Below are 26,503 nucleotides of genomic sequence, written 5' to 3'. Positions count from 1 at the left end.
AAATCATCTCAAGTCATAACCAAAGCACCAGGTTTAGATATCTTAGACATTTAATTCTAGATAGACCAATACCTATTTTGCTAACAGTTTATTGCTTAGTTATACTAATTACATTCATGCGAATGCATGAAAAATTGTTAAGCTACATAACAGACATGATTTAAAACCAACTGTGACATGAACATAAGGGTAATAAGGTGACATTAATTTTAATGAAATGTGATTAGAAATTACAAGATAAAAATACCAGACTCATTTTTAGCATTATTGTATAATGTCATGGGTTTATATTTACGTGTGTGCATTTGTATATGCGTTTGTAAATTCTGCATGCAATGTACTGCTGTAGCTTGGTTGTTCTAAGCCCAGGGAGACTTTCCTTTTGAAATCAGTAGGACTTTTGTTACAGGCTTCTCTGGGAAAACAGCTATCCTTCCTGTATTATTCATAACAATTGACACGCTAACAGCCAGAAAAGGTGAAGGGGATCTGACATGATGTGAAAGTATTATTTTTGTATCCCAGAAGGTGATAGAAGTCTTTGAAAGGAAAAAATATATCTTTGTTGCTTCAAAAGCTATTTGAAGTCTAGCTAGTGTTTAACTACAAATCTGGCCAAAATTTCACTATGCCAGTTGCAGAACAAGTTGGCATCACCAAATTTGCTAAACTCTCATAGTGGCCAACTGGACCAATACTTCCAGTGTAGCTTTGTAAAGAAAGAAAACATCTGTTATGACATTGTGTGCATTTGTCAGATGATAAATGTGTAAGAGCCCATTACATAGATGTTAGAAATTCTAAACGCTATAAAGCATGGGAAAGCAGGCTCCAGTGTTCCTTCTGCATTTGAAAATATCTACTTCAGTCAGGAAAGACTTTGTCATTGCTGAATGACAGGACAGTTGTCAGGAACAGAGCTTTTAAAGCTCACAACCTACCAATAACAGAAAAAAACTGGGTGAATTAGTTACAGTATTCAACTTGATAAATACCAAGTTCTTACTGGTAACCACAATGTAAAAGAAAAGCAGCAGAAGAAATAATTTCTGTTTCCAGGATGTTTTCTAAGCGTAATTTTCTCTGATAAGGGACCTTCATCAACAAAAATACTCTGTAGAAATGCCAGGGTGGTGTCACTCACAAAGACCTCTTCACCTTTCTGGAAGAGGCTTGTTGAAAGCAGTCCCTGCAGTGCACTATTTCAGAGCATCCCCAGGCTACTTTATATTGAGAAACTGAGCTTTTGTAAAAGCCCTTTTCACAGAAGAGATTTCACAGAACTGGAGAAAGATAGTCAGTATTTACCTTCTGTCAAAAGGGTAATTAAAGACCAGAATGTCTGTTCTGCACTAACATTAATAGGTTTCTCTATAATTACTATGTGCATATAATGCAGTACAATCTGTATCTTCAGCACACGAATCTCCCATGATTGCTCACCAAAACTGACCAACAATACAAGCTGGAAATACGCAGTGCAGATACACGTGAGATTTTCCCTAATGTCTGATCCTTGTCTTCTTTTTTGGGTAAATTTCCCTCTGCAGACAATGGGAGCCGTGTTCAGTAAAGGCATCAGGCACTATGTGTTAAGTTTTCTTCTCTCCATGGCTACTGAATGCAGGCTGCACAAAACACTGTTAAAGACTCCAGATGTTCTGGAGCAGTGTCTAATGACAAGACTAAGAAAGCATTTAATTCAGAGACCTTCTTCTAGCAGGAGATGAAGGCCAAATTAGGAGTCCACATTCACAGAGGACATTAATATCAGAGGCCTTTATTGAATTATGAACTAATTCGTTTTCACACTGAGGCTATTTGAGAAAGTCTAGCTTTCTATTTTCATCAGCTGCTGTTTATTAAGAGTTTGAAGCAGAAAATGATGGCAAATCATTTTCTAATTTTTAATTTAACTCGAAGATTGTTCGGATAACCATACTGGCTTGGAAATAAACAACAATAAATGCAGATTGGCATCCACAAAAAGAATAGACAGTTCTCTAAACATTGTAATTAATATTGCTAGGCTGGGTACTTTAGGGTCCCTGCGTTTCTCAGAGTTGTTGTGTGCTAGCTAAAATCTGTTCAGTCAGGCTGATTTTGGCTTTCACCCACATATATTAAGTTTGCCCAGAAGCACTCCAGAAGCTTAATTAAGCTGGCAGGTTGCATTCTCTTATGGTCCATCTTGAACACAGCCACATTTTTAAAACTTGAATTAGAGCAGAAATTAATTTGGGCTGCCTACAGAAAACTCTTAAAGAAATTAATTAAATAAATAAATAAATAAACCAACCTTATTCCCTTAAAACATGATTATTTAATTTTCCATGAAAAAGTGGAGCTGTTTATACTGAAATGTTTTTAAAACATTCATTTTTCTGGAAGTGAAGGTGTAGTCTTTGCAATAAATAGCTGCTTAACGCCTCGCAGAGTGCACACACTCTGCTGCTGATTCCCTCCTTCAGAAGCACAGTTCATTACCTGACATTTTGTGATGTACTCAGACCTTGACTGTTTAGCTACCAGCTCAGCCCTCCTAACTGTTTAAATCAGGCATGAAAACCTTTTTATTTACTGCTAAGCACAGTGAGAGATGGACCTGAACCAAGACTTCAGGTTAAGAAGCTTTTCACACTGAAGACTCAGAGCTGAATCTTACTCCCGTGCGGGGAAAGAAAGACATTTTTAAACATTGGAACATATTTTCAATTCAGACTCTAAAACTGTGCTTGGACTTTAATTTAGTGATAATTCAGTGGCTAGGGACTTTCAAGTATGTATTTCTCTAAAGCTTTTATCTGGGTTTCTTGAATAGAATACTCTTGTACCCTAAAAGATGAGAAATACAGAGCTGGTAAATTTTTATACCCATTTATGACAGTCACAGAACCAGTGCAGAGGTCCAGTGGTACGTGTGATTGGCTGAGTGGTCTGGAGTCCTCTAGGGAACCATAATGAAGTTACTGCAAGAGAAAACTGATGTGCTTAGGACACAGAAAAAAACCAGAAGAAAAATCTCTGACTTGGTCCAAGATAGAGAGAATTTGCTTACTTTCTGAGATGACTGAACAAAAAGATTAGAAATTTTTGAATTTGTGAAGTCTTAGCTTGGATTCTTCCAAAAAAGAAAGTGAAGAAAGGGCCAGGAATGTCCAAAGCATTATTAATGTAGCACCTGCAACATCAATAATGTGCTCACTGAATTCCATATCAGTTTGCCTCAGTAAGAGTTGATTGCTCAAACTCTGCAAGTATTTGGTTTATATTTGAATCTTTGTATGCGATGCATTTTCTGTAGGAGGATTTGCATGCATGACTGCTAAATGGAAACTCCTGTTGAGAAACTGAGCATGAGTATTATTTCACCTACAAGTCTATTGCTAATAGCTGTATAATGTATTTATTGAAAGAAAAGATTTTAAATAAGCTAATTCACTGAGTAGTTGACAGCAATTATGTGACTTCCCCATGCTGAACACAAGCCGTCAAACAGAGAATAGATCAAAACAAGGAAGCTCTTTGTTTTTCTTACCCATGAAATCCCAAGCCACCTATGTTCAAATGACATATTCGCTGTTCTGCCTACAGAGGACTTCACTGAAAGAAAGTTATTCCCTACCCAAAGATCAAATTAAGTCTATTCAGGAAACAAAGTTAGAAAGTGAATTTCAAATAATTTAATTACACTATATAATTACTTTACAGAATCCGTAAAGTATTCATTAAACAATAGTAATTCCTACCTGATTCCCACCATGACACACATTATGCCTTTGAAACATAAAAGACCTTAAATTCTTTCTTTTACTGAGCTAATGAAAATGTTAAATTATACTAGCAAGAGCCAACTGAGCAATTGAAACAACCATTTCAAACAGATGATTTGGGATGATACAGTATGTTTCAAGGTGGGAAAACATTATTAAATAAATTGCTAGGGCATGAATGCAACACTGTGTGGTTAAACTCAGTGGGCTATAAATGATTCTAAATATGATTTCAGCATTATTAATGTGCTCATTTTTCTCTCCAAAACAACCGGTGAAAATGTGGATGAATTTTTGAAGACAACTGTTCTGCAACAGGAAGAAGTGTCATGTTGTCATTTAGTTACCACATGCATTTACAGAATTACAGTTCCTATCAGTCATTTAGACAGCTACTGATTAAAAACAAAAATTTAAAAAGAGTATTAGCCTACATAATTTTCAGCTGCTATTTTGTTGTTCTAGTTCTTCGGGGATTTAATTAAGATTTGGAAACCCAGGGTGCATTCTGTTGTTCCAGTAGTTTCAGTGGAAACGCTGCTTGGACAAACACTGCATGTAACTGTCCTTTTAGTCCACCAAAATTAACACCAGTCACAATCCATCCACAGTGTTACAATCAAACCTGCATATTCTTCTCAGAAGGAATTCCAGGGTGCTTTTTCTTCTTGAAAGCAATGACATGACAGCACTGAAAAATTCACACAGGCAGTAGCTGTCACTGAGCACATCTGGAATTGAAGCCTCCCAGTGCTAAGATTTGACTCACATTGCCCCACACTTCAGGGCTGAGCCCTGGAAGAATCAACCAGGCTGTTTGCAGGACCTGAGCGTGCATCTCTCTCATGACTGCACTGATGGCTACATGCCTTTCAGCAACAGGGGAGTTCCCCTCTCTCCTGCTGTGCATGCAAGAGAGGTTCCCATTTTCAGCTAGCTTAATTTAATTGTAAATGTAGCTACACCATGTCTAAGCAGAACCTGGGGCTCAGGGAGTCCCCAGTCAGATTATGACCCTCTGGGCGTTGCTGCAGCACGAATTACAAGAGCTATCATCAGTACAATAGATCAAGCTTTTCCGTAAAAATCACTGATTGCCACCAAAATTGCACACAATCCCGCGGAGACTCCCAGTCAAACAGATAGCACGTATGAGAGCACACCAGCGCATCTCCTCTGTTATCAGTGAACTGAGAAGAACAGATTTAAAGCAGATGCATTTACAAGGGCAAAACTCCTCACATGGCTCGAGAAACTTCATGCCAAAAGCGTTAGCACCCAGACTGTGACCATTTCAGAGACTCCACAGCACTTTTCCAAGCATTTTAGGCGTCTCTCAGACAGGCACTGTGACTGGTAGAGGGAAAAGAGCTCTTCTGAGAGCCAGATGAAAGATGAGATTTCTTTTCAATCCAGCAGAGAACATTTCAGTGGTGTGCCAGAAGCTTTCAAAAGCACTTAATGGAGTGGGGTGCGCTGAAAGGTTTCTAGCCACCCTTCTTGCAGGTTCAACCTGGAATCACATACAGTATGTCCAGGATCAGAACGCATTATTTTCTCTCACAAGCAAAGAATCCAGCATCACTTACTAGCATAACAACTGGTTTAGTTTGTGTCTCCAGATACCTTAATTGCAAAGAACATAGCGGGCAGTCCCGTAACACTCTGTACATGAAGCAGTGTCCCCAGAATGTTGCCTTAAAACACACCAAGATGCTGAAATATACCCCAAAATGCTGAGGAAAAAAAGAAAAAAAGGAAAATGACAAAGCCCACTAAACCACTGGCAATGCACCAAAAATGTCCCAAAATTACAAAACTATAAAAAGCTAAAAATGACAGAAAGCTTAAAAAATGACAACAAACTCCACCCAGTGTTGTCCAAAAGCATCAAAATTGTCAAACAACAAAAATTGTTAAAACCAAGATGCCAAAACCAAACAGAATTGGGGGGGGGGGGGGAGAAAAATAAAAGCTTTTTAAAAAGGAAATGAAAATGCAATAAAGGGAAACAGTCCCAAAATGAAAAAAAAAAACAAACAACACCAACAAACCAAACCATAAATAACACACACACCCTGCCCCCTCCCCCCGCCCCAAATAAAATAATTTATAATTCCTTCAAACAGCAAATTGTCCCAAAATAGAAATAAATGTCAGGAAGGAAAAAAAAGCATCTAGTTTGTAAAAGCAGAGGAAAAAAAAAAAATTCAAAAAGGCAAAATTACAAAATAAATTTCCCACTGAAAAGGTCAAATCTTAAAAAAAAAAGTTAAATACGCACCAAAAATGCAAAGAAAGCACCTAAAACACCCAAAACCACAAAATGAAAAGAATGTGTCATAACACACACACAGAAAAGCCATATTGCAAAAGAAATGCAGTAAGAATGTAAAAAAAACCCTCAAAACAAAAGAAACACCTAAATTCACCAAAAAAAAAAACAAACCCATATGTAAACCACGAGAACGATGGAGTAAAACATACAAAAAAGCCTACCAAGAACACAAAGAAAGCATGCCAAAACCAAACAAGGACCATTCCTGTATTTTTTATATGAAGTTTCTCCAGGTTTCCCCGAGTCTGTCCAGCTCTGACACTACCCACAGGAAAAAGGTTCCTGTGCCACAGAGAAGTTTTTTTTCTAATATAGAAAAACAACCTTTATTCCTATTTGCTGGACAGCAGGAACGACTGTCTCAAGGACACAAGCATAAATCTGCAGCATTTGAGCCCAGAATGTACCCTATTAAAACTCAACTAAACTGAACATTTCTCACTATGGAGTAGGCTGAGACTGCTATTCATTATCACAGAAGTTGAGCCAGCCCAAGAACAGCTTCCTGGAGAGGACTTGTCACAACATGGGCTGTCTACACCTTTTTTTTGGAAGTTGAAAACAACAGGGTTTGTTTCCAAGGAAAGAACGCTGGTAATACACAAAAATAAGTGGTTACTTGCCACGAAATATTTTGATTTTCATAGAACTGGAGATTCTCCTACATTTTAGTCAGAGGTTGGACTTGAAAAATTCCCTGCATCTCTGTCACCGGGCTGGCAATAGATGTTACTGCAATATAAATGATAAACAGTAGAAATTAGAAGGAAGACAGTGCTGCACTGTATTCTTAAATATTCCTGTTTGCTGCAGGACAGGAATACACAAACATTTAGCAAACCCTGGAAGAAAGATTTCTAATGCATAAGAAAACAGTATGTTTATCACATAATCTGCCACAGTAAATTAGCCCAGCTATGAGCAGGGCTGTTATTTAAATCAAGACTGTTGCTTTTGCATTTTTGTTGCTTCACCTAATTCATTCTGGTTACTTCACATCTGTGTGCAAATGCCTTCCTAATTACGCAGACTCACGATTTGACTAAAAAGCACAAAACACAGAAAGCATCTATTGCTAATGATGTGAAAGATGCTTTTTCTTCTATATTTGTTGTTTAATTCCCCCTGTGTTAGCTCTTCAGCAAGTCTAGAAAGATGCACCTTTTCAAGTGGTGGTGCCATTACTTGGTCTGCAGACAGATTTGTATTGCAGCATGAAAGTGATCTACAGAAATGCTGTGTTCTGTATTGGGGGATCAATTTGAAAAACGTACTTACAGTTTATGAACTGCTTAACTCTAAGACATTTTGAATGAAATAATTCACTATGAATTCAATTATCAGCAAAGCACCACTTTCTCTTTACATAAAGCTTTCATAGTGACTTCAGGAAATGGTAAAACAACCGTTTCCAAATAAATGATCCCAGCCTTGACTTCTAATGTGTGAGACTAGGAGGTCACCAGCAGCGTTTTATGGGTCTGAAGCTGAAAGATATTTTAATTCCTGGTTCGCTTTTGAACTAGCACTGGGCTTCTTACAAAGTGAATCAATTTACTGAGGTCAACATCACCTGGCATGGAGGACTCTGCAGTCAACCTTCTGAGAGTACATCACATGCCAGGTAACGAGAAGCAGCATAACCTCTATAATGGCAATGCTAATGCATGGTTGCTGTAATTCCTGCAGACTGATAGCCAGCTCATGGTTAACCAAGACTGCCGACCAACCGATTGCAGCTTTTTAAACCAGGGTACCTTGGTCATATATCTAAGTCTAAGAGAACCTTTACCATGTGCTGCCCCATGCCAGCTACAGCAAAAGACATGTTTTAGAACTGCCAGAAGGACAAGTAAATTTTCTAGGGACTGGCTCTGAAATTTAGCAGTTATTGCATCCACTGGCCCATCTCTACCAATACAGTAATAAACAGGATAGCTTATCTGTACAAACTGCTAAAATGTGATTTTATATGGTGTATGAGAAACCTCAGATTTGCACAACTACTTGCTTATTTACCTAAAATTTCTGCAGTCTCCTTCACTGCACTCACCACTCTCCCAAATGCCTTCCCAGTAAGTCAGGACACCAAAAATGAAAAGGATTTCTCCAGGCCTCCATTTCTTTTTTGAGTGAGGTAAAGATACTGTCTGCATCATTTCACACGTTATTACAGACTAACCAGCAGGCAAATGTTGATGTGACTAATATTTTACTCCCTGTTTTGACGGATATTCAAGCAAGTCATTTGAGGACACTGTTTCAGCTCCTATAGAGAGGGCACATCACTGTCAGCTGATTCCTACAGATATGATTCAGATATCAGCAGGCATGCAATCATAAGCTGATTACACATTCTAGTAGTTATTTTAGCTGTTATGTCTCAGGATCAAAAATCCACGGTCTGAGTAAAGAAATTTTAGCTGTAGCTTTTAGGCTCTAACTCCCACCACCAGCTGCGGTTCAGAAGCTTTCAGTCTCCCAGTCCCAGCCGCGTACAAGCTGTCTCTATTGATTGAGGGTTCTTAGCTTAGAGACTTCCTCCTGCAAAACACCAGCCAATAATCTGTTTGCCAGCGTTTTAGTCATGCTTCGCTTCTTTCAGACCATGTTCCCAGACTGCAAGCTTCTGCTGTGACAAAAAATCCTTAATTTGAGCATTGGATGACTAAACACTAACAGATACAAAACAGTAACGAATACAGAGTTTGTAACTTCAGTTTGGATAATAAACTCTTCAGGCTAGATGTTTATTTAAACTTTCCAAGCCTCTTCTATCACTGTATTGTTCTGGAGAGGAATCTGCTGTGCCCAAGACCTCTTAAAATGTCAAGGTTCCTTTCTATCCAGTTGGAAATCTTTAAACATACACATCAACTGCATGGGACACTTGTAACTCATAAGTTGTGAGAGCACTGGCTTCCAAATTAAAGAGAGCAAAGAACTTGAGCAATACAGAATAATTACAGATGCTTTTGCTCCCTGTCATTCAGCAGAGGTCAAGGTGCCTAACTTATGCACTTGTACAAGATGTTCTGAACGCTAAGCAAAATTGCTCAGTCCATTTGATTTAATAGCTAACTACTGCTAGAACCCCCAAAACCTTCGAAAATAGAAAATGTGTTTCTGATAACAGTCAATTATCCAGAAAACAGCCTTTTTAAAAATATCATCTATCTAGGCCCTTTTCTTGCAAACCTGTAACTGCAAAAAACACAGCAATGTGACAGCACTCTCTTTAGAGGAGTGTTACTTTAAACATATTATACGTTCTGAAATAAAACTGAACATAAGGAGTCCGGGTTCAAACAACTTTTGTCTTTTATGTATCTAAAGTAAAGAAAACCTATAAAATCTAGCTACTAAAGATTTGCCGTGCTTGCAACCATTAAAGGCAACATCATTTAATGGTTATTTGCATATATATACACTACCCAGACTTATCTGATTTTGTCTCTATTGATCTACCCAATTTTAAGTCACTTGTGGTCATAATACCTCTCTAAGGGTAGGAGCAGACCTGTTTCTAGCAGAATAGCCTCCTATTATTCTGATTTACTGGACAATAACAACCACAAAAAACCAAACCCTAGATGATTCCAAGTATCGCATGTGGAATGCAAAAACTTCACCAGTGTTAGCAAAAAACAGACTCAGATACATTTAAGGGTCTGATCCAAAGTCATTTTCAAAGGAACTCAGAGCTGACCAGAGAAACTCAGTTTTCCAAATCCCAATGCAGTGCCCTAACCACAAGACTGCATCTTTTGCATTCACCTTGCACAGTAAGGGATTTGATTTTCAGAAGGGAGCATTCACTAGCTGTGGCTTTCCAGTGCTTAGCAGAAATTTGGTTCCATCAGCTTAGATCAGCTACTCAGAGATAGAATAAAAGAGAGACAGTATCGCAATAAAAACTTAAAGGGATCCGCAGGACTTGAATCAAGAGTATAAATCTTTTGCCCATTCTATTACACAAACAGTCTGACAAGGAGTCCTTGAGATAGCAATACAGGCAAATAGCAGTGAAGTCTGATTTGCCCTAAACCCTTAGTGATTTTCTTCAGTAGAAATCATTGATCTAGGTTTCCAAGATTAGCAAGAGGAGTATTTACAGAAACAGTGCTGTCCATATATAATAGATGATCCTCAACACAATTTAAATATGAGTTACTCTAAGACTGCAGAGAAATTATGTATTGTCACATTTTGTTCATTCTTAGTTATTTAGAAGTAGACTTCAATCCTCCATACAAAATGCAAATTTACAGAAGCTGCTGTAGAAGTAGCACCCATTTAAAGCATTTTAAACAGAGTGATTGAGGCATGTTGGTTTAAGCGGACCTTAAAATTATGGGGTTTATGTTACTATACTGGCCCTGTAACTGCATATGAAAGACAAAACATGGGACAAAATTCAAAGTGAAATGGGTCTGAAGTGCCCCGCAATAGAAAGGATGTTCAAGAAGCCTAACTTTGGATGTATACAGATACATACGAATGCATTTTATACTATATACTTATGATGTGTATTTAAAACTATTTTAAAATTTAACTTATATTTTGCCCTCCTAAAAAGAGTATAATAGCACCAAAAGAAAACACACAAACAAAATCTAACCTGAATAAACAATAGAGAGCATTGCACATTGAGTTAGATTCTGCCAGCACCTGATTCAGTAGCAGAGTGGTCATTTAACAGTGAAATCTACAAGTATAATAGCTCTCAAATAATTTTTTTTCTTATGTTAATTATATTGTGTAGCAAATGATAGAAAAGTATTAAATAGGGTTACCCATTGTCACCACTGTTATTTGCAGTGGATTTGGATCCAGCAGCTGTGAAGATATACTGAGTATAAGAGTGACTGCCAGCCTGTACAAATTACTTCAGGGTGATGATGACACCCTGTAATTAACAAGTGAGCAGTGTGAAACTACTGCTCAGACTGCAGGGAAAGAGGTGGAGAATTCTCAGGGCCTCAAATCAGATGTCACACATCAGATAAATCACTGCATAACAATTTCCAAAGTTGATAATTATACACTTTGAGAAACTTGATGTATACACCCAATATATGCAATATGCATATATGCATAAATATCCAATTTAATATACACAAACATATGTAAGTATGTAACATATATTTGCACATGTGTATGTATACATATAAAATGTACTTCACAGAAATTGAGCTCAATTTTAAATAAGGGACACTGCTTAAAGCAAGAGTTCAGGAAAGGTGAAATTTTTATGATCAATTTAAAATGGACATTCTGGAATTCGTTATTATATGCCATCTATCAAAAAATTATTCCTTTCACAACTGATATAGGAACCTACTGAAGATGATGTTTGATAAATTCTGCTTTGAATTGACCTGTATTCCAGGAAATACTTCCCTTTGCATGGTGTTTGTCCATGCACGGTCAAACATGGGACTTGTTATGTGGGACTACAGGCTTTCAAAGGTTCTGGGATGATTGCTTCCAAATTCAGAAGATTCAATTAGGTGATTATGCAAATTAAGCATCATCTGATAACTAATCCTGCTGCATTTTATTATAAAATATAATCAAAAGCAGACACAGGGTGATATCAAATACAAATCACTGTTAGAATAATGTGAATGCTAAGAAATAACTTCCATATAAATAAAGATTTAAAGGTGTACAATACTAGAGGAGCCATTATGATGCCTCACACAATACATAATTATGGTATTTTGCAGAATGTGCATTATATTACCATCACATTATAACATGGCAATTGCGGTTCAACATTTACAGCTCTATTATAAAAAAGAGTTCCTTCTAGCTTATAGTGAAAAGAATAACTGGGTAAGAACACTGTGGCAAAGTTTAATTGAAAGCTTATTAATATACTTCATTGCATCACGGTTTGATTCATTCAACTTATAGCAGATAAAATTTAAGACATTCTAATTTTTAAATTAATAAAACAATCTCTAATCTCCACAGCAAGCTGACTCGTTATCTGCTACTTTTCATTATATAAAGCTGCAGCCTCCATGGGTATGGAGATGCTGTGGAGAAGTTAGCAATCAGGACTCATCTCTCTCCAAAGTTACTTATCTGGTCTGGCTCATGAAGTTTTTCATTATTTAACTATGTATAAACTTTGCATACAACAAAACTGTTAAAATCACAGTATCCTTTTGAAAAGTTCTCTAACTTTCTTATTGACAAGGAAAGAGTGAGATCTCTTTTATTCTTTGACCTAATTATAAACAATTATCCTCCAGGGTAGAAGGTTAGCAGCAGGCATATGTAGGAATTGTCACTTTCTTGCTGTATCTAACACAAAAACATATAGCTTTGTTATCTCGGCCAGTTTCCTGCAGCATTTCATATCATGATCTTATCTGGATTATAAAGGATTTTGCCTTTAAGAGTCATATAGTTGTTGAATTTTTTTTTTAATTATTTTTAATACATAAAGCAAACGATAAGACTCTATCTGGAGATGGACTTTTACTATTGCAGGTTTTCAGGGGGCATATGAGCTCCACAGATCTAGATCACTCGCGTTCCTTGGCCACAGTGGGTGGGAACACTCACCTGTGAGCTAGTCCAGCATGTGTAAGTGCAGCATAAGAGCTCATGAGTATGCCTTGTTACTGTCTCAGGTGCACAGTACAGGTCTGGCTGTACAGGTTATGATTGACATCAAAATGCAGAGTAGCAGAAACAGAAATCAGAAGAGTTCTCTGTCCCAGCAGCTCCTTTTGGAGATTGCAAGAACTGATCATGTGGCTTTGTCAGTGTGATCATGACAATCCCATCAAAATGAAACCCAGTCAAGAGCAAACAACTGAGGGTCGCAACAAGCAAACCCAAGTGAACTTCTGCTTTTATACATGCTAGCAGCTTTACACATATTTTGAACACATAGTAAGAATCACAGTGTAGCAGTGAGTGCCTCGTCCAACTTGAACTTATGATGTTTTCTAACCTGCCAGTCTATAACCTGCAATTCAGAAGCTGAAATGTGAAAACCTGGCCTTGAAAGATTTGGTATCTTCAGGGACCTCTTGACTTTCAAATTAAGTTCTTTGGATCAATTTTATATTACAGTAGACAGCATCCACCCTATCTGGAGGGCAAAAATAACTGGTAAGCTTTCTAAGTGGCAATAGACGTAGTCTTGTTCTTCCCAAAAGGAGTGAAGCAACACCAAGGAATAACAGAGATAGCCAGAGCCATGGGATATGTATACCAATAAAAGCCTTTGGCAACATGGTCATAACCCATGAACCCGGAAAAAGTTCCAAATCATCTAGATTCCCTTTGAAAGATGGAGCATGCAGACACTCTAGAGTGCCTAACTTAGCTTCCCTGCATTGTCTATTCAGGAGTAGCAGGCTATCCAAAGTTCTCCCCAGTTCCTTGAATCTAGATACTGTTCTAGGTGCCTAAGTCCACCACAGTAAGTGGTCTGAGAATGACTCAGAGAGACTACAACTGCACACAAGAAGGGCAAGGATTAATCTTTCCAGTGAGAAATATTCACGTGTCTTCATGAAGCAATGCTGTGCTTGCTAAGTTGTCTGAGAAATATCTAATATCCACAGAAAAATGTGCTCTGCATCAAGCACAATTTGCTGCATTATTTGCATATGCATTTCTACCGTCAGACAGGCTAACACTGCAGCCAACGGAGTGAGGGAAAGGAAGGAAAGATACAACTGAATCAAGTGTTTGGAGTTCTGGTTGAGAGTAAGAATAAATCTAAAGATTATATTTCCAAAAGACAGCACACATTTGACTTTTTATTTCTAGGGCACGTAGAAAAGTCCTCTGCAGAAGGTAAGTGCTATCACCTCCAGGGTTCAGACAAAAGGATGAGACACACATTACTCCCTAATCTTTTACCATGGCCATGTCAGCCACTCAAACCACCCCAGCTGGCAGTTTTGAGACAACTGTACACTGAAATGTAAATAGAACTGATTCGATCCATTCCCTGACTGTAAACCAGTCCTGCAAAGAGACAGTAACTACTTGCTGACAGAAAGGTGGAGCACGTAAAATCTGCTCTGGCAATGAGCAATAGGAATATTTGTCCCCCAGATATCTACTGAAAAACAGATTCAGCCTCACAAGCAGAGAAAATAAAAAAAAAAGAAAAAGGCATTTTTGAAAATTACACATGAAGATTGACCAGCACTGAAATGACCTCAAATATAACCACTTAAACTATCAAATACACATTAAACTGAAGAACCCTGACAAAATAAGGCTTCATTCTATTTCTTTGGTACTGTAAATCTCACATGTCAGGACCTGAAAAAGGCCTTATTAGAGTATCATTCACTTGGTAACTCATCACAAGAGCTTCAATCCACTGAGGTCTAGTGTGTCGATGCTTATGGAGAAAACATTTTTATTTCACGGCCCATTGAGTCAATGGATGGAGCTGTTTCAGTCTGCTGGGTTAATGTGGGTGCTGCTGACACACAGCGAATGCATTTACAGTATCAAACAGCCTCACTAAATTTTTCATGAAAAAGCACATTCTATATTTAGAATATATTTTCAAAATAAAACAATTATTAAGGTCTATTTTTTTGAAAAAAAAAAGGAAAGCAATTAATTCATACTGCAAGCTACTTGCTAACTTTGACACCTAGATTAGAAGAGAAAAATAGGCTCTTTCCCTAAATTATGATGGCCCAGAGAGCATGTTTTAAAGGTCAGTCTTGCATATTTCTACTCATGTGAAGGATAATCATACAAACAAACAGCCCTGCTTTTATGATTGAGACTATTTGCGCTAGTAAAGTTTTGCAAGGTCAAGCTTTTGCAAGTTGAGACTGAACAATTTTAAATTTCAAAAGTGGCAAGCAGATTTTGCAATAGAAGTAAAAAAGGAAGTCGGAGACATCCTCTGCTCAAAAGCAGTTACACCATTAAAATGAGGTTTGGGGAATGAAACTGATGCACAGACTTCTAGCACTGCTGAGGCAAATGGTGCTCCTCTAAAGTTAGCCCTTCTTTGGAGTCCTGGTAACTCAGGGCTCATCCCATTTTATTCACGGAGCATGTGAAAGACTTGAAGGGCTGGCAACCTCACAAGAGACATTTCATTGGTATTTGTTACCCAATGTTTTGCTGACTCTTACTTTAGGAAACTTTAGAATAATACAATAGAGATACTGACAGAAGTTCCACTGACTTTCCTTGTCAAAGGAGGCAGATGGAAAGCCAAATAGCAGCTCTCTAGGACGGCACTAATAAAAAGAACATTTCTTCATGAAGGCTTACCATCTGCATGAGAAAAAATTATGAGAAATTTGTATGTGCTTGTGAAAGTTTTTTTGCTTGTTTATACTTTAAGCATAACAAAATAGAAATATATTTAAACATGCTGGAGTTCTATCTTTATGACATTACTCAAAGAAACACTCAATCACCTGGGAATAAAGTGTAAAAGCTTCACTTCACATGTCTTAGTGTAACTCTCTTTCATGTCCACTACAGATCCTTCTTACAGTCTTCCATTTTGGGAAAGTTTTATAATAAAATAAGCCTTTCTAAGAAGTATATTAAAAGTTCTGTAATATTAGTAACTTTAGCTCATGACTACTTATGATATGAATACACATCTAATGGTTAATTAAGAAGAAAGGTATCTCTTGCTGCACAACCAAGGTTAATACTCCAAAAGAGTCAAAGCTTGCTTTGCAAGACAGCAAAAAGAAACACAGATAAGAAAGATGAATAGAGGTCAGGAAGTAAGTCCCCTTTCATTTTACAATCCCATTAAAAGTTGAAAAAGAGAGTTGACCTGTTTCCTGATGAGAAAGTGCTCTTCCCCAAGCTTAAGAGATTTTTCTTAGCTGATTATTTTCTTTAGTGTGCTTCCATTGTCTCCTGGTCTTAAAAATGCTTAGAAAATAGCATGGCCATACTTTATTTTTCACTTTCAAGTTGCACCAGGGAAGATACTCTACTCTTTATAAATTTACCTTCTCTTATGATTAGTAATAGCTAGAACCCGAGATAATGGAACAAAACCTTAACCACGTCTCAAACATGGTTTTCATCATGCCTTTCATCCTCCCAACACTGGATGCACAAGTCTTTCCAAAATCACCAGCACAGCCAACTACTGAATCAAACATCAAAAAACATGATTTGAGAAAAAAAAATCTGACCGAGAGGCTGAAGTGGGGGTTGTACTGCACCATGCACTGTGACACTCAATACACATACTGTGCTTCTAATGACAAGTAACACTAGATAGACTGTGTATGTTAACTGGCTTATTACACCCCTTAACATTGCTTCAGAATTGTTTTACTTGCTATATTGTCTTTTTCTATTAGTGGATGAGAAGGATGTCAACAGTCAAGTGGAAGCATAGTTTTTCAAGTAATTCAAGGTCTAAAATAATACCTGCATAAGCCTTAGCTATCCCATTATGAAAAACAAGGGTCATAATGTGAAACTGAAAGGAAATCTTCAGGGTAAAAGTATTCAGAACAAAACGTAACTGTGTTCAAAATGTGCAAAATACTTTTTATTCACTTAAAGTGGTTTAAATCTATAATAACGCAGTGACTAATTGTGCCCAAAGTAGGCAGAAGCATGCCTGACTAAAAAGACTGGAAACGGCAGTTAAACAATCAATGTAAAGCAATGTTGATGATCCTGAGTAAGAAAATGTAAGATATTTGAAATTATATAGTTGACATCAAGTAATCTACTTATTGTGTAAGAGGCATGAGAAATATCCGTTAACTGTGTATGCCATAAACAAATCTATGAAGGAGAGCAATAACATTTTTCCACCTCTGCTTAAGAGGAATATACAACAAAGTTACTTTTAACAATTAAATAAAGCACCCCAGGCTATATACATCTAAATACATTTTTAAGATACCAATACAAATCTCAATTCATGAGAGAGAAATGAATATATGTAGTACTAAAATCATTGGGCGGGTGGGGAGGGCATTGAAGAACCAGATTATAATACTTATTTGCTATTAAATGAAGACTGATATTAATGTATTAACATGTATTGCGAAGACATTAAGAGTTGTATTCAAACAGAAAGCCAAAATCAGAAGAGTAATTCCAACTCAAATCTGTAAGGCAGCTGTAACTATCTTCTGAAGATCTTTGAGAGCATGGCACAGAAGCACCTGCCTCATGTAGACATAAATGACTGTCCTGAAGCACAGCAAAAAAATTAAGACTATTTTGAAGTTGCTCTGAGGTTGACTTGCATAGGACTGTATGGTTGTGGTTCCTCTTTGGCAGACCAGTAACATTACTCAGTGTAGTAAGTGGATCAGAGAAAGATGGAGACACCTGAGCTCAAAAACACAACAGAGCAACTTTATCAGAGTCAGTTAGCATGAAGTCTGTGAAACAGCCTATGCAGCTGGGAGAGCCCTGCCTCAGAGAACTAATGAGGCATTTCAGTAAGTAACAGTTTCAGCATCACTAAAAAAGAAATCATTCAGCTTCCTCTGCCTGCATATTTACCCCCTCCAGTTTCTTCTCCAGCAGATAGAGTAGAGCTGGGAATTTTATTGTTGCTGTTGTTGAGTTTTATTATTGATTCCAGTGATATATCTGTAATTTTAGACATATTTTAAAAGCCAACCTCCTTTTGCAGTACAATTTAGGCCTGCAAAATTTCTACTGTGAACTGTTGGGGCTGAGCTTACAGCAACCTGTCAGGGAAGTGAGTGCTATAAATGATGCTATTCATCTTCTGGCCATGCATTTTGCAGATGAAAAGAAGGATAAATGATTTTAGCTTAATCTAGTACCTGCCTAGCTAGGCTTTAACATTACTGTCATCACCATGGTAACCCTGAAGGAGAAACACACAACTAACCTTTAAGTGTTAGGAGTACTGAAAACAGGTTTTATTCATTGTTGTTGGGTTTTTTTTTTCCCAAAAAGATAAATAATGCAAAAGGTTCAAAACCAAAGACTTCATTTACTCCCCATACTTTGAGAGGTGGATCTGGTGTACTCCTCTTTTGCTTTTGTAAATTTGCACTGTACCTCAGGGGAGAAATTACCTTGACAAAATTACAAATCCGGAATAACTGAAAACGTAGACTGATATAAAATTCACATAAGCGGCTGTAGAGTCAATTTTCTGTGACCTTGGCATCATCTTGATAAATAATACAGTTTCTTTACTTCATTCAGTCTTGGATTCAGATTAAAAACTATGTTGGGAACCTTCATTAGAAGATTATGTACATACAGCCACATATAAAACCAAAGGGAACCCTGGCAATCATAAAACAAGCCCTGTAAGATGAAAATAAAAAGGTACTGACCTTTAAAAATTAGCTGTCTACATGCAAGCATCAACTGCTTTGCCACAAAGACAGTTTACATGAAAACTCACAAGCATCTGTGGGCCAGGAGGCTTCAGAGAAAGTCCTTCCCCTTACAGGTGTCAGAAGCAGTCATGTCAAGCAGCTCTGTTTTCTGCAGAACTTGCAAGAAGCCCTTATTTACAGTAGAACAACTGCAGATGAATTCTAGCACCTAATACTGACCGACATATCACTGTGGGAAACAGACTGGAGCATCGCTGATCTGATAAAGATTTATTTCTAGCCTTTGCAGGGGTATCCCAGTTTTGCAGCATCCCCATGCAATGAAAATGTGATCACGTTTTACTTCACAAGGGCTCTGAGGAGTCTGTTTTCCACACCAAACATTACTCTGGCCTTGCAGAAGAGTGCCCTGGGCAAACTGCACAGCTGTCCACATGTTTCTTGCCCTTCGACTGGAGCAAGCTGTAAACAGGACTCAAACACTGTTCACTGCTCGCTCCAGGCAGACATCTGTGTCTTCCTGTTAAATCTGTTCATCATCTGACAAGGTCTTATTCCAGGCATAGTCAGCATTTCTGAAGTGGCTTGCGATATCATCAGAGTCTGTTACCATATTTCTCTTTTCTGTTGCACCAAATCAAAAAACAGACATATAGCATCTAGAGTCAGACAATGTGTTATATTCCAAACAGATTTAGTCTGCAAATACTGGAAGGTATTTTCAATAGCTGATATATCAATTCTCCATTTCTCTTATGAAACAATCATTATAGAATCATAGAATAGTTAGGGTTGGAAAGGACCTTAAGATCATCAAGTTCCACCCCCTCTGCCATTAGATGATTATAGAAGTGACTATGTACTTTAAATAAATTATCTGCTTGGAAAATAAGAAATGTAACTTAGGAAAGAAAGCAATAGATGCCACAGAATTGTGTATCTGTTCTGCTCTGGTTTATATCTGAATAATCAGAATTATTTCTTCATTTACTTGCAAATACAGGCATTTTTCCTAACACACATTGATTTAGGAGGAGAAATTTTATTAGCATTTTCATACACTTAAGGTGAGGGCAATACATGGTAACAGTATCTAAAATTATTTTTTTGCCTTTTCAGTTTCTTTTTGGGTTAAATTTTCAATTTTTGAATTCCATGTTTTTCTCCTAGTCCTACAGGAATACACCTGTAGAATGTGTTTAAAGGAAGTGCTAATAAAACCTACCTATTAAGATAGACTCCCTGCAGTCTGAAAAGGAAAAATCTCATTAAATGGTTATTCTAATAATACATAACACAAAAAAGAGAGCACTAGAGAAAGTAAGGGCCATTAAGTCTGATCTTATTAATGTGGCACCACAAATAAATGAAGCTGTTGCCACAATAGGTCACTCAACCTCACAATAAATGATTTGCACTAGGCAACACATGTCCCATTTTGAAAATCAGAACAGGTATTGGTCAAATTTTAGCCAAATAGAGTTGCATGTAAGATGATCCCTGATGTTTTATAGATAAAGTTTAACTAGCACTCACTAAAGAGTATGACACACAAGTTTCAAATGTACTTTAAAATCTGTGCTCTACTAGGTAAATGGTTTAATAAAAGCACAAATGTAACCTCTCTCCTTCCAGCCTGCTGCCTGTCTGGTGGTTGCATTGGGAAACACAATCCAGCTAATGACCCAGTTAATCTTTTCCTAACTGCTTCCATAAATCTTGAATAAACCTTATGAAAGTTCAGGCATTATTGTAAATTACTCCTATTTATACTCATGTCCAACTATAATACATAGGAGTTTAGGCAACAACAGTAACACAGGTATACCCATGTAGTATTAGATTCTAAAATACTTTTCACATCCTTGTCCTTCCTCCCCTTTGATTTTAAAGCTGGTGCATTTTGTATTTATTTCCCTTTTCCCTTCTTTATTTCCCTTTTCTTGTACAAAACTGACCTCCAAAAGACAAAAATGGGCAACAAACCTTCAGATGTTTTGTAGTTGAGTCTATCTATTTGTCCTTTATAGTGAGCAATGCAAATTTTGCTTTGTAGAAATAACCTTATTAGGTATGCAGGCTTTTCTTTAGAAATGCTATCATAAAAAACACTGCTAAGTCATTAATCTTTTCAGAAAGCTTGTTGAGATCCCCAAAGGCATTTAAATGGATCATAACAGCCTCACATATGAAATTTAGAGCTGCAGCCAAGAGTCTGACAGAAGTGCAAATTTGGACAAATAAGACCATCAAAGCTTCAGCTGAAGAGATTTCTGTCCTCTCCACAGGACAAGGAGTTGATAAGACACATCATGGAGAAAGAAACTATTAGTAAAGAGATAAAAATGCCAAATTCATGCCAGCAACCCATGGGCCGTTAAAAGCCTACCTGCTTGGAGACATCAGCTATTAAACGATTATATCATTGCAGAGAGACTGGCACTCCATGATAAATGATGGAGTATTCGTCCAGAGGAGAGCGTCCCTGTTTGTCTTGGCAGATGATTATATTGCACTCACAGGAGTGAGCTGAACACTTTGTGTATTAAACCAACTGAATTATGATACCTTCGTGCACAAATAGAGGAAAAGCCAAGAAAAATAAAGAACATTTTGTGGGATAAATCTCACAAATCAGTGGTTATTTTATCCATGGACAATGAAAATTCAACCAAACAAGCTTACAAATAAACCAGCCTGCAGAAAGAACACACCCAAATTTCACTATTTGTCTCTTGACTAGGTCCAGGCTGCTTTCCAGATTAAGTATGTTTGCTCCAGATTATCTTTCAGTACCAGGATAAAGGTATTTTACCCAGATACCCAGACCCAAATCTCCTGTACTCTAAAGCTAAGGTGATCAGACTCATTTAGCAAAATGTTTCAGGCAGGCCTATGAGCTGGATCAGAGTTAAGATACTGAGAATGTCAGCATCAGAAGATGTATAATGAAACTGACACTACTTGTTTTCATAGACCATTTCGAATTTGTGTCTTCTCAGCATCAGTCAGGTAAGTATGGAAGACTTTTAAAATTTAGAGTTAATTTAATGTACAAAGTACCGCCATTCTTGCTGCTTGACCAGCACTAATGGAAATGCTTTATGTTGTGTAGAAAAATAAGCAGCACATCATGTGGCATTTTAAAAATTATACAGCATTGAGACACAGAAGAATGGGAATGTTTGCATTCAGGGAGGAGAAATATGCAGCCTTTGTGATAAGCTACCTGTTCTTACACAGGCATCTTGTCTGGAATTCATGCAACCGCAGTAATCAATAACCTCTTTTTTCTTTTTGAATGGAGTGTAAAGAAACTTGGAATTGTTAAGCCAGCCATATGGAAAATTATTTCCAGTTATAGTTAGCTTAACATGCAAATGAAGCATTGCTCTAGCATCTGATCATGCCCCATCTTGTCATAAAAGGTCTGAGGAACTCATCCACTTTATGTGCATGCGGTATTTTGGGGAAACACTTCACAATATGCATAAATGTATAAGTAAGCTTATAAGTACACAGGATTAATAAACAGAAAAACAGCTGTAGTCTTTCAGTTCTGCTAGAGATCAGCTAAGCAAGTGGCCTGGGCTCTTCATTCCCACAGCATGTTCAATTTCTGCTTTGCTGTATCATCCGAGAGTTTTGTACCACATAGGCTTGATTTCTCTACCTTGAAGTGCTTCCTCTATCCCCATTACTATGTCTGGCCAGAAAAGAGGATAAGTCTAGACGAGTCCCTTCTAACCTCACACTTCACCAACGTTGCAAATTGGAGTTTAGTATTTCAACACACTCTCTGTAAGTGCTTCAGATTGAGGTGAACTGGGCTGTTCCTACTGAGGAATTAATCAGCATGCGAGGAGATCTTGTGCTTCGGAAACAGGCTGGAAAAATATGTGACTTAGGAGAGTTTTTTGAGTTTTTCAACTTTTTTGCTATCTCTGAGTGGAAAGAAAAAAATAAAAGGTTACAAATATTTCATAGGCTGAAAACGAAAAAAGAAAAATCTATGCTGGCTCTTCTGAATTGTTTGGTTTCAATAGTCTGTATTCCATTTAATGTTATTCCTTCATATTTCCCAACTAGGAATTACCTTGGCTTTCTGAAAGATAACCTGCTTCAAACAAAAACCTAGAACTCTTCAATTTTGAAAATGTCAAAACAGAAGAGTGACAGCTCTAAAACTGTTTGCAAAATGCAAAATTAATTGAAATTACTGTTTGCGTGTGAAAATGACAAATTGGTGTTTTACAAGGAGTAGACATCAGAATATCACCAATGATATCTCTACCACTGCTTAGCCATGATGCTCTGAGAGCTGCGAGCACTCACCCAACCCTACTGCTCAGAGAGGTCAGCTGTCAGAAACGGAGCCTGTGCTGGGATAGTCTCTGGATTTCCCTCCCAAGACAAAATTGAAGTCAGTCTTCCTGCTCCCCGTAACCTCTAATGCATTACAATAGCTCACATTTTTTCTAGGACATAGCAAAAAATAATAAAGCAAAAATCCAAGCAAAAGACTTCCATAAGACAAATTAGTCTTATTAAGGAATTTACCATTTCTATCACAGAAATGCTTTCTAAAGTCTTTTTTCTAAAAGCTTGTTTTCTCATTTTCTTCAAGCTGTCCAACTACCAAAAGCCATCAGTAGATTTTGCTTAAAGACCATTTGAGGGCTACAGAAAAATCACACATAATTCCTGCAAAACTCCACGTTAGGACGTTGCTCCTCAGCTGTTTCAGTTTTCAACAGGTTGTCATGTATTCTGCTGTTCCTCTAAGTGTCTTGTCTTTGATTTTGTAAATTTACATCAGGAATGCAGAATCATGAAACCCAAGTTACAGATGCTTTACAACTGATAAAAAAAGAAATGCAAATTCTATTTTCCTCTTATTTGTCTGCGATCTTTTTAGAGACTTCATATAGGTTTCAATTTACATTTAGGTAATCAGCCTGCTTTTCAATGTAACAGAAAGCTTCCTACTTAGAATAAATTTACTTAACAAGAAAATGCTGATTTATTCAAATCAAACTGGCTGTGACTGTCTGCCTCTACTCTAATTAATATGTAATTATTTATTCAAATTAGAGCAGCTTCTATGGGAGCATGCCAGCCCAGAATAGCCAACGAGCTGAGGAACAGAACTGTCATTTGAGGGAGCCTAAAGTTCAAATCCCTATCTTGATTTAGTTTTTGGCTCTGAGAGAGGCAGGACAGTGACTGTCTCCCCTGTGATGAGAAGATTCACGTATGTTCTGATTTGAATTGCTGCTGAGCATCTCAGTGTCAAGATCTAAGTAGGATCTGTTGTCTTATTGTCCCCCCCATATTGTGGGGACAATACTAAACTACTTCACAGATATGTGCTGAATACATTGCAGTTGCAGATTGTTTTGAGATTGAATCGTTTTAGTTAGAGGAAGTCAAAAGAATGTTGTGAAGAAAACTTTGTAACAACTATTCATGTGACCCACTCATGGCAAATCTTGTCATAATTTGGAATAGGAAGCAGCAGAAAAAGGCTTTTAGGTACATAAAGATACAATTAATAGAAAAGAAACACACTTTCATGTTACTGATCAATGTAATAGGTGATTCCCGAGGCTGATTTTAACAAATGCGCACAAAACTAAAGAGAAATAATCTTTCTGCACCTCTCTGGACCCACCTATGTTTTATATTGGTTTCATATGCAAGATTTGCTACACTTCACATGCAATTAAATCAAAGTTCAGTGAAACTTTCTTTTGAACACAAGTAGGAATTATTAATACAAAATTTTAGTTATGCTGTTTTCCTATACTTTATGTAATGTCCATTTTTATATGTTTTATATAATGCCCACAAAAGTTCATTAATACAAACTTGCAGTCTACAGACAGCCCCACAATAAAATCTTCCCTGTGTATCACTAGAAGTATCACTACACTTACCCAAATAATGTTCTAAATTATACTTTGTCAGCTGCCATGAGTACTAAGGCAGGCTGTAAAAAGCACATCAGGAAGTGCCACATCTGTAACACAACTATGAGGTGATATGACTTTTTGCCTTTTTTTTTTCAAGGAGTCATTTCCTAATCAAAGCCCAGAAGCTGTTGAGCTAATGAAAATGTCACCTGCAATTTGATGGAGGCAGTTTTGATTACCTAGGTGTCATTGTGCATACTGCAGTGTTTTCTCAGTTACTGCAGAATATCTTATTTCCCTCCCTTGAGTCATTGACAACCAGAGGAATTGTGCAAAGAAACACGAGCTGTAACATGGTGGGTAACAGCCCCTTCCAAGCACACACTGCACCAGTCCTTGAACACATCAGCACACCTATCAGAAAAAATAAAAGCTGCTTTATGGTTATTCAGGGCCAAATTGCTAATCATACACCTACAGGCACAAAACCATTGCCAGAAAGAGGCTTGCTGCACACAATGAATTTTTGAATGACTGATCCAAAACCTGATGCAGTGCGATCAGTACTAATATTATGTAATATTAGTATTACTGAGCAAAGGTTTAGTTTTTGACTAAGGGAAATGCGTACCTGACAACACTAAAATCTGTCACACATTCCAGTTGACCTCACCAAACACTGAGGTTAGAAACAAAAGTAGTAACAAAAACATTTTCCAATGTTTCAAAAATAAAAATTGTTATATGAAACACAGTATGATTTTTCTCTCTGAATTTCAATGTCCCTGTAAAAGAAATAAGATTTAAAACAGTTGGAATAGAAAGTATGCTTATTGTGCTTTAAAGTTTAATTCCCATTTTAAATACTCTTTTCAATACTCCAATTACTAGAACTACTTTTCAAGTATGCCAGTTAAAGCAAAAAAAAAAAAGAAAAATCTATTGTTTGATTAGCTCTGTAAGTTATATGGACATGGTTCACTCTCACGCAACTTTTCAGGATTTGAAGGTACCACTTGTGATTTGATGACTACTCTCAAGTACATTACAGACCCTCGTGCTTCAGTTTATTCAAGCATCAACTAGTAGCAAATACTCAGCTTGCTCCTTTAATTCCAAGTCAGCAGGAGTTGCGTATCTAAGTCTATTGCATTTCCCTCCCTTATTCCCCCCCAAACCCATCATTAAAAAAGCTTCTAAATAGAGATGATCAGAGTAGATTGGTAATTTTTTTTTAATGGTATTTCCGGGAAAGGGTGTGTTAACATAATAAAGGGGTGGGGGCATGTATCCAGCATTTTAAGTCTCTGAATCAAAATGAGAATGACTTGACCCTCCAGCTCTTAAATCCTGTGCTGCTGACCTAACAATATAAGTAAAATTTTGAACGACTACATGCTCCCAAAAAACACTAACAAAGATTTACTATAAACAGAGGAGTTTGCAGATGAATCTGTGGCATTTACCCATACAAGTTATTTAGAAGATACATACAAATAATCCCCGTTTTGTCAATGATAAAAACATGCAAGTTTTGTTCTTGTGAAGAAAAAAAGTCACCCAGATGAAAACTACAATTGTGCTGAAGATCACAAAAGGATTACCTCAACATTAACACAGATGAATCAGCAAGTAACCTCTCACAAGCCCTTCAGGACTGGATGCAGAAATAATTATTTATTAGGACCAGTACCCAACAAGATTGTTGTTTTGATGAATTGGCACACAAGGAACTTGGGAGATGATGAATTGCACTGACATTAATTCTATTATGAACATTATTTGATGTATGAATTTTTCAACATAGAAGAGCACCCTCATCTCATACAAGGAAATACACTACTAAAACATACCAATAGTATAGGCACTAGATATCGAATAAAATCTTGCACTCTATAGCTCTTCACATTCTCAGAAGGTTTAATTGTGAAATATGACAATCAATACATGTATTTGTACACTTGTGAAGTCAAAACCGATTTGTCTATCGTCAGACAGAGAATGACGAATATACCTAGCTGTTCTGTATAGTCAGCAGTAACTGGCTTAAGTTACTATTTGCTAAGTAGACAAAATAAATGTCTCTTAGGGTGTTTCTATCTCAATACAGTGGGATACATCATTTTTTATGTTCTT

Source organism: Pezoporus flaviventris, unplaced genomic scaffold (assembly GCF_033815535.1).
Source record: "Pezoporus flaviventris isolate CSIRO_AGI_PZ_B2104156 unplaced genomic scaffold, CSIRO_AGI_Pfla_v1 ptg000005l, whole genome shotgun sequence".
Classification (NCBI taxonomy): Eukaryota; Metazoa; Chordata; class Aves; order Psittaciformes; family Psittacidae; genus Pezoporus; species Pezoporus flaviventris.
The sequence above is the reverse complement of the archived record's forward strand: the minus strand, read 5'-3'. Positions refer to the sequence as shown.